Here is an 8,085-nt window from a genome sequence, read left to right as displayed (position 1 = left end):
AGAAAATGGGTGGGAATCTGGTAAAGGGCAACTAGTTCTGTTTGACTGGAACTCAGCCTGTTGTGTAGGAAGTGCCCATAAAATGAGGAAAACCATATTGTGGCTGGCCTTGAACGCCAAGCCAAGAGGTTTAGACTCTCTTGGCAAATGGAAGGTTTTGGAGCAGGGGAATGATTGACAGGAGTGTCAATTACATTAGATTACAAATTACATTATCATCAATTATTATTGATTTTTATTTTTTTTACAATATTATTATTGTATACAATATCAATTACAATATTATCAATATATTAATATCAATTACAAATACATTAGAAGATCCGTCTGGCAGCCTGGTGGAGAATGGCAGGACAGTGGCTCCCAGCCTTCCAGAGGGGTGGGATTTTTTTTTTCCCTGACATCTGGCAAGCTGAGACATAATGGTTTCTCCAGATGGGAGGTGAAGCTCTCAGGTTGCAGCCTTGGGGCAGGGAGTCTTCCTTGGTGTTTATAAACAGAGGCTGGGTGATTAAGGAAAGAAAGGGGACCGGTAATTAAATTAGATGAAAGATCTGGAAGTTATTTGACGATTCTGGAGGCCCTGGGATTCCACTAAGAAAAGGGCAGTGGGACCTGCTATTGAGGGAAATCTTGAGGAATGGGGGATACCTAAGGCATGAGCTCTCCCCTTGCTTTATCCACTCCATTTTGGATGGCAAATGATGTGGGGAAGGGAAGAGAAAACCCCAATCCAGACACTGAGGCCATGAAAATCCCCTAAATAATCAGCCAGTGAGGGTAAAACAGTCTACCAAGGATTCTAGGTCATTGGGTTGTGTTTCAAAAGGTCAGGCTACTGTTATTTCCCCACAGCCCCCTGACCCCACCTCCAACTGGCTTTGGAAAAGTGGGAAAGGATACAAAGAAGTAGGGATGGAAAGTAGACCTATAATTTCATTGGTAGAGGGAATCCTGTATGAGTAGACTTTCTCTACTAATGAATGCATCCATAGTCTTCTAGATTTGTCTTAAGCACTGAGTAGTTATCCAGGACCACAGAGGCAACGTTTGAACCTAGAATTTCCTGTTTCTGAGGTTCCTCTGGCCACCCCTCCCTCCCCTAACTATGTGAATTAGGGAGATTCACTTCAACGTTTTTTGAGCCTCAGTTTCCTTATTTGTAAAGTTGGAGTAATTATACCTTTACCAATTCCCTCTCTAACTGCCTGTTGCTCTTTTTCACTAACTTGTCTTTATTTTGCATTTGTTCTGTACATATATATTTATTCTATATGTTATACTTAATTATATGCAGCCTGTTTCCCTTGGTAGAACATAAGATCCTTGAGAACAAAGATTGTTTCATTTTTCTGTATTTGCATCCCTAGGGACTGGGGCAGTTCCTCACATAGCAGGCACTTAAAAATTGCTTAGGGCAGCTAAATGGCACAGTGGATAGAGCACCAGGCTTAGAGTTATGAAGACTTGAGTTCAAATCCAGCCCAGCTGTGTGACCCTGGGCAAGTCACTTAACCCTATTTGCCTCAGTTTCCTCATCTGTAAAATGGCTGGAGAAGGAAATGGTAAACCACTCCAATATCTCTGCCAAGAAACCCCCAAATGGGTCATGAAGAGTTAGACAGGACTGAAAAACGGCTGAACAAAAACAAAAGTTGCTTGTTTGCATCATGTAATCATGAGATAATAGAGCTAGAAGGCACTTCATTTTACGTTAATTTTCCCGGTCATTCGGGGGAGTGGGATCTGAAGCCAGGCCCTCTGGCTGGAGTCACTATTCTTTCCTTAATTGATCTTTTGGTTGGTGATAGACTTATTGTGAGGAACAAATGAGATACCATCTCTTGTAACTTTAAAACACTTGGGCAGTACCAGTTGGTATGAGGCACTCTCCTTGTTTTATGACTACAATGGTAAGTGATTTGCTCAAGGTCATACGGGTAGGAAGGGACTGGACTAGAATCTGAATGTGGGTCTTTGGAACCGAATGCTGCAGGTGCCTGTCGCCCATCTGAGGAATGTCTGCTTTGTATCCAGTCCCTGAAACACTCAGAAATGATTGGATGTAGAGGTCCTAGGTAGTCAGCAGTCCCAGTCCCAGGGCATCAGACGGCTAGAGGCAGCCGACAGGACCAAAACCAATCATTCACCAGAAAGCATTTATTTACTGCCTACCGTGGTAGGTTCTCCACAAAGAGCATTGATAGTCCTCAACAACTGACTCAATTGACTTGTCAGGTTAACCTGAACAGTTAATCACATTGGGCCGGTGCCTCTGTGAGCTTAAGTGTGAGATGGGAATATCAGTGTTGTCAGATACATTAGAGGGGAGGTAAGTACAACATATATGGTTGGTTGTTGGCCTTTGCTCTTGAATAGGACCAAAATAACATCACTATGTTGGGGCCAAGGTACAGTGTGTCTGACTGTGGTTGATCAGACCAATGTGAGCTCAGAAGGCTCTACCACAGGGCGGGCACAAATAATGCACACGAGCATTTGGAGTGGAGATGTCTCTAAAGTTATGCATCTCACATCTCTTTTGCACTACTAATTCTGCTTATAGAGCCCAGTGCCTTCTTTAATGCAGGCATGGACCATGCTGGTCGGTCCTGTGCCAGTGTCTCCTACAAAGAAACCTTTGAGAATATTCTTGTATCACTTCTGACCTCCAGGTGAACGCTTGCCTTGTGTGAGTTCTCCTTAAAATAATCTTAAATAAAATCAGCAGATGGATGTTGCTTCAGACAAATTGAGACCTGGGAAAGATCTTAGCTTAAAAAGGCCAAGGTCTCCCACTGCATCTGGGGTCATCTCCAGTGGTCCTGACCTATATCTTGTCACTGGTCTCAGATGACCCTGGAGGAGAGAGCAAGGCTTTGCACAGCTCTGTCTCACTTAAGTCCAATTCACATGCAAGTCAAGACATTGCCCTCCTGATGTCATTGACCCTCTTTCAGAACAGGACAAACAACCTTTAGGCAAATGTAAGTTTGATTTTTGAACAATGTGTCCATAAGATTTGCAGTCTCTGAAACAGAGTTTGAATGATGGCAGTTTAGTTTAAGGACCTCAGTAGCTGGTACTTTATCTTCCCAGGAGATTTTAGAATCTTCCTAAGAAAATTCAAATGCAAGTGATTCCGTCTCCTGATTATGCCCTCAATGAATCCTCGGAGGTTAAGATTCAACAAAGTATAGGCTGACTCTCTGCTGCTTGTGCTAATTTTGGCCTAAAACACCAAGAAAACAGAGGTTCTCCACCAGCCAGCACCACACCATTCATATGTGGAGCTATTGGGCAAATTCTGAAAGCTGTGGGTAAGTTTACTCATCTTGGAAATGTACTTTTCAGGGATGCACATATAGGTGATGAGCTTAACACCTGCACGGCCAGAGCTAGCTCATTGTTTGGGAGGCCCTGAAGGAAAAGTGTGGGACAGAAAAGGTGTTAGACTATCTACCGCACTAAGGGCCCACAGAGCTGCTGTGCTGATCCATGGCATGGTCACGAAACCTGCACCAGCACCATGCCAGGAAACTCTGTCTCTTTCTTCTTTCTCTCCATATACATGCATGTATATACACATATGTACATATATACATACACATACCTACACATAGGTGTAGGTATAGACTTCCCCCAGTGGAATGGGTGGATGAGAAGATCCATGTTATCATAGGTTATTAATTTTGGAGAGAAGACAAGATTAGATTGAACAAAAGGGGAAACATTGAGAAGGGAAAATGCAGTTTATCTCATCCTTAACTGGGGCACAAGTAGTAGAAAACTAGAGATGATACAGACTTATTTTGGGGCCCAGGGAATCCGGACCTGGACTGACAAAAGCTGATTTTGAGTGATTGGACCCTTATTGCTCTGACTTGTCAACTCCATTACTAAATATCTGTGTGACTTCAGGTGACTTCCTTTATGGGAACTTCAATTTCCTGGACTGAGGGATCTGCAAAGATACCCTCTAGACCTAATATTCTATGATCCTTCGCAAATTCTCTTCTTTCTTTTTTTTTTAAAGAGGGTAATTGGGGTTAAGTGACTTGCCCAAGGTCACATGGCTAGTGGTAAGTGTCTGAGGCCCGATTTGAACTCAAGTCCTTCTGACTCCAGGACCAGTGCTCTATTCACTGAGCCACCTAGCCACCTCCCACAAATTCCCTTCTTAAACACACAGAATAAAAAAAAAACAAACAAACCTTACTTTATAGGTAGTGAAGATGTACTAGAAGAGATTATGTATAAGAAACAATAACACGTGTATAGGATAAATACAAAGTTAAGCTTTGTCCAGTTAAAGAGGCAAGCTTTGGAATGACTAAAACTTGAGACATTTGCTCATTTATTCAAGAAATAATTATTAAGCATCTACTCTGCTTTAAGGAACGACTAAATAAATTATGATACATGATTATAATCTAATATTGGGCTATTTTATATTATAATATTATCATATAATATATAATAATGTATTATACAATATATAATGTAATATTGTTATAGATTATATAATAATGTAATAATATTTTATAATATAATATAGAATAATACAATGTTATATAATAATATTATAATCTATTACTGGGCTATAAGAAATGATGAATATGATGAATACAGAGAAGTGTAGAAATATCTATATGAACTGATACAGAATAAGGAGAGCTAAGGAAGCAGTGTATACAATGACTGCAACAATGTAAATGGAGAGAACATACATACACATTCCAAAAAAAAAAAAAGAGTGAATGCTGCTAAATTGTAAAGGACAAGCATTGGCTCACGAGAAGAGATATGAGAAGATATTCCCTCCCCCTAGTCCACAAGCGTGGTACATTCCCAATTTCTGTTGAGGAAACTTCCCAAGGCTCTTAACTGTGGAGTCATCCTTGACTTTTCTCTCTGTTTTCCCATCCCCCCCCCGTATCAATTAGTCATCAAATTTTATTAATTCTACTTCTATGACAATTCCCCTATCTATGTCTCCTCTCCACACTCACCATCACCACCTGAATTCAGGTCCTCCTCACTTCTTGCACTGACTTACTTCTAGTCTACCTTCTAGACAGCTAGGTGACACAGTAGACAGATCACTGGTTCTGGAGTCATGAAGACTCAAGTTCCAATCTAGTCGCAGATAGTTGTATGACCCTGTGCAAGTGGCTTAACCTCTGCCTGCCTCAGTTTCCTAAACTGTTAAATGGGGATAATAAAAGGACCTACCTCCCAGAGGTGTTGTGAGGATCAAATAATATTTATACAGTGCTTTTCACAGTACCCACAGTAGGAACCTAATAAGAACCTGTTCCCTTCTTTCCTTCTCTAATCCATCCCATATACAGGTACCAGGATAATCTGCCCAAGGCACAAGTTCAACAGTGTCATTCCCCTTCCCAAGAACCTTATTTATCAACTTGACACAAATCTATTGGATAAAAACATTCTTAACCTGACATTTAAGACCCTCCCCCCAGCTATTGCGCTAATCTACTTTTCCGTTATTTTTTCATCATATTCCCTTTCGTGAACTTGACATTCCAGCCAAACTGGACTAGAGCTCTTCTCTGACCTTCACTTTTCAGATCCCACCTCCATGCTTTTGTTACCTCCAGTCTGGAAAATGCTTCTTTCTCATCACTACCTTTCAGAATACTTGTCTGTCTTCAACGGGCTAGCTGGAGGATCCCCTCCTCCAGAGAGCCTCCCCTATTGGACCCAGTCACTGGCAGTTTCTCTTTCCTTAAACTATCTTGTATTGACTTATCTGTGTACTTTCACTCCTCTTCCATAACTTCCAGAGGGCAGTGACTAATTTTGTCCTTGTATTCCCAGTGCCTAACATGGAGTGGGTATTTAATAAGTGTTTGCTAAATTGAATAGAATAGAACCTGCATCAGGTGATGCCAGGTCCTCGAATGCCAGAAAAATTTGAATTTTACTCTGTAGGCATTAGAGAGTCATTGAAGTTGGTGTTTTGGGTTTTGTTTTTTTTTAGTGCTGACATTACTGGCAGCTAAGTGATATAGTGGGTAGTGCCAGGCCTGGAATTAGGAAGACCTGAGTTCAAATCTAACCTCAGATGCTTACTAGCTTTGTGACCCTGGGCAAGTCACTTAACCCTGTTTACCCTAATTTCCTCATCTGTAAAATGAGCTGGAGAAGAAAAAGGCAAACCACTCCAGTATCTTTGCCAAGAAAACCCCAAATGGGGTCATGAAGAGTTAGATACAACTGGACAACTATAAAGCAGAAACACTGACATTACTAGGTCTATACATAAGGGGGATTTCTCCAGTAAGAGTATAAAGAATGAATTTCTGTGTTGGGGTGGGATGGAAGCAGGAGACAAAATAATAAATGAAGTGTTCCTCCCAGGAGCCTTATCTTTCTTGAAAGCTCAGCTTAGGTGCTTGTGCTGTGAAGCACCCCCTCTCACTCCCCCCCCCAACCTTGGCCCTTCTCCCCTCAGTTGTAAAGGCATTTTCCCTTGTCAAATTACCTTGTTTATCTGCATACGTGTATCTTCCTAGTTCAGGCTAAAATCTTAACCTGAACTCCATTAACTTAAAATAAAATATTCATAATTATATTTCAAGATAATTTATTTTCTTTATACTCCTATGTATTTTATACATTTAAAATTTAGTCTAAGGAAGGGTTCATAGGCTTCACCAGACTTCCAAAGGGGTCCACGACTGTAAAAAGGTTTATGAATCTCTGTCCTACAACTTTGAAAGACTTAGCTTTCGTTCAATACAATGATCCAAGGCAGTTTCAAAGGAACCATGGTGAAAAATGCTATCCACTTCCAGAGAGAGCACCGATGAACTCTGAGTGCATATTGAAGTATATTTCTTAAATTTTTATTGCTTTTTTTTACTTGGCTAATGTGGAAATATGCTTTACATGACTGCACATGTATAATTGACATATTGCTTGCCTTCCTAATGGGTAGGGGAGGGACTGTAGGGAGGGAGAGAATTTGGAACTCAAAAAAATTTTTTTTCATGTTAAAAATAAATAAAAATTAACCATTAATTATTATTTATTTTGATAAATTTATAATTTATAAAATTACAAATTTATTTATAAATTTAATAATTTGTTATTAATTAATAAATTAATAATAAAACTTAAAAAATAAAGCCTGCCCTAATCCAGAGACTGCTTACTTTCCTTACCTTTCCAAGCAATTGATATCCTTCTTCCCATTCTCATTCTCATCAGTTTCTATCAGAGTCTTCCTCTCCCTAACTCTAAGAGAGGCAGCATGTCTTCCTGTCCTCAGTTCTTGCCCTTGGTTCAATCTTCTTTCTCCTTGTGTGAGTCAAAAGTATCAGGGACATTCTTATGTCCGACTACTCTTGTCTCTGTCCCTCCTCTCTGTCTCCTAGCAAAATGTACTAGATCCTTCCTTTAAAACCACTTTTGTTTTCTAAATTAATTATTAACCTCTGAGAGTGGAATTGTTAAACACACAAACATGGAACATCACTCTCTTTCTCCATCTATAAAATACCAGGGGGTGGGAAGTAGAAGGAGGGGAGTGGGGATTGAACTAGATCAGAGGTCCTTAACCTTTCTTGATCCTAGAACCCTTTCACAGTCAGATAACACCTATAGAACCCTTCTCAGAATGATGTTTTTTAAATGCATAAAATGAAATCCATAGGATTATCAAGGAAACCAATTATATTAAAATACAATTATCAAAATATTTTAAAATAAGTTCCTGGATCTCAGATTAAAAACCCCTGAAACAGATGATTGACCTCTAAGGTCCTTTCCAGTTCTCAATCCTATGATTGGTTCACAGGACAAATATTTGATTTTGAGTCATAGTGGTAATGTCATTCATTCAAGAGAGTCACCTTGAAGACAGGAGAGAATATGAACCTTACAAGGAGAAGAGACCTGGGATGCTGGATACTCCTGGTTCAGGAGTCTCTGGTAATTTTCCAATTAGACTTTGATCTCCCTCTTTCTCCCAGGCTAAGTAAGCCCTGCCACATTCTCCTGGGCCAGGCCAAGGGGCTCACCAGCATCACCAGAGCAAGGATGGATGGCTCAGTC

The 8,085-nt window shown here is 40.3% G+C and overlaps 1 long non-coding RNA gene across 1 annotated transcript; it reads right to left on the bottom strand.

The window, feature by feature from the left end:
• Positions 1–212: 212 nt before the first annotated feature.
• On the bottom strand, positions 213–7,398 carry LOC138159043 (uncharacterized). Its single transcript, XR_011167783.1, has 2 exons — positions 7,194–7,398; positions 213–503 (listed from the first exon to the last, which is right to left on the bottom strand). It is a non-coding gene; the product is annotated as an uncharacterized lncRNA (long non-coding RNA).
• Positions 7,399–8,085: the final 687 nt, after the last annotated feature.

The sequence above is a fragment of the Petaurus breviceps genome, unplaced genomic scaffold (assembly GCF_028583685.1).
Source record: "Petaurus breviceps papuanus isolate PSGF00001 unplaced genomic scaffold, PetGlider_PUasm1.0 175, whole genome shotgun sequence".
Lineage (NCBI taxonomy): Eukaryota > Metazoa > Chordata > Mammalia > Diprotodontia > Petauridae > Petaurus > Petaurus breviceps.
Note: the sequence above shows the minus strand (reverse complement) of the source record. Positions and strands in the feature narration are given on the sequence as shown.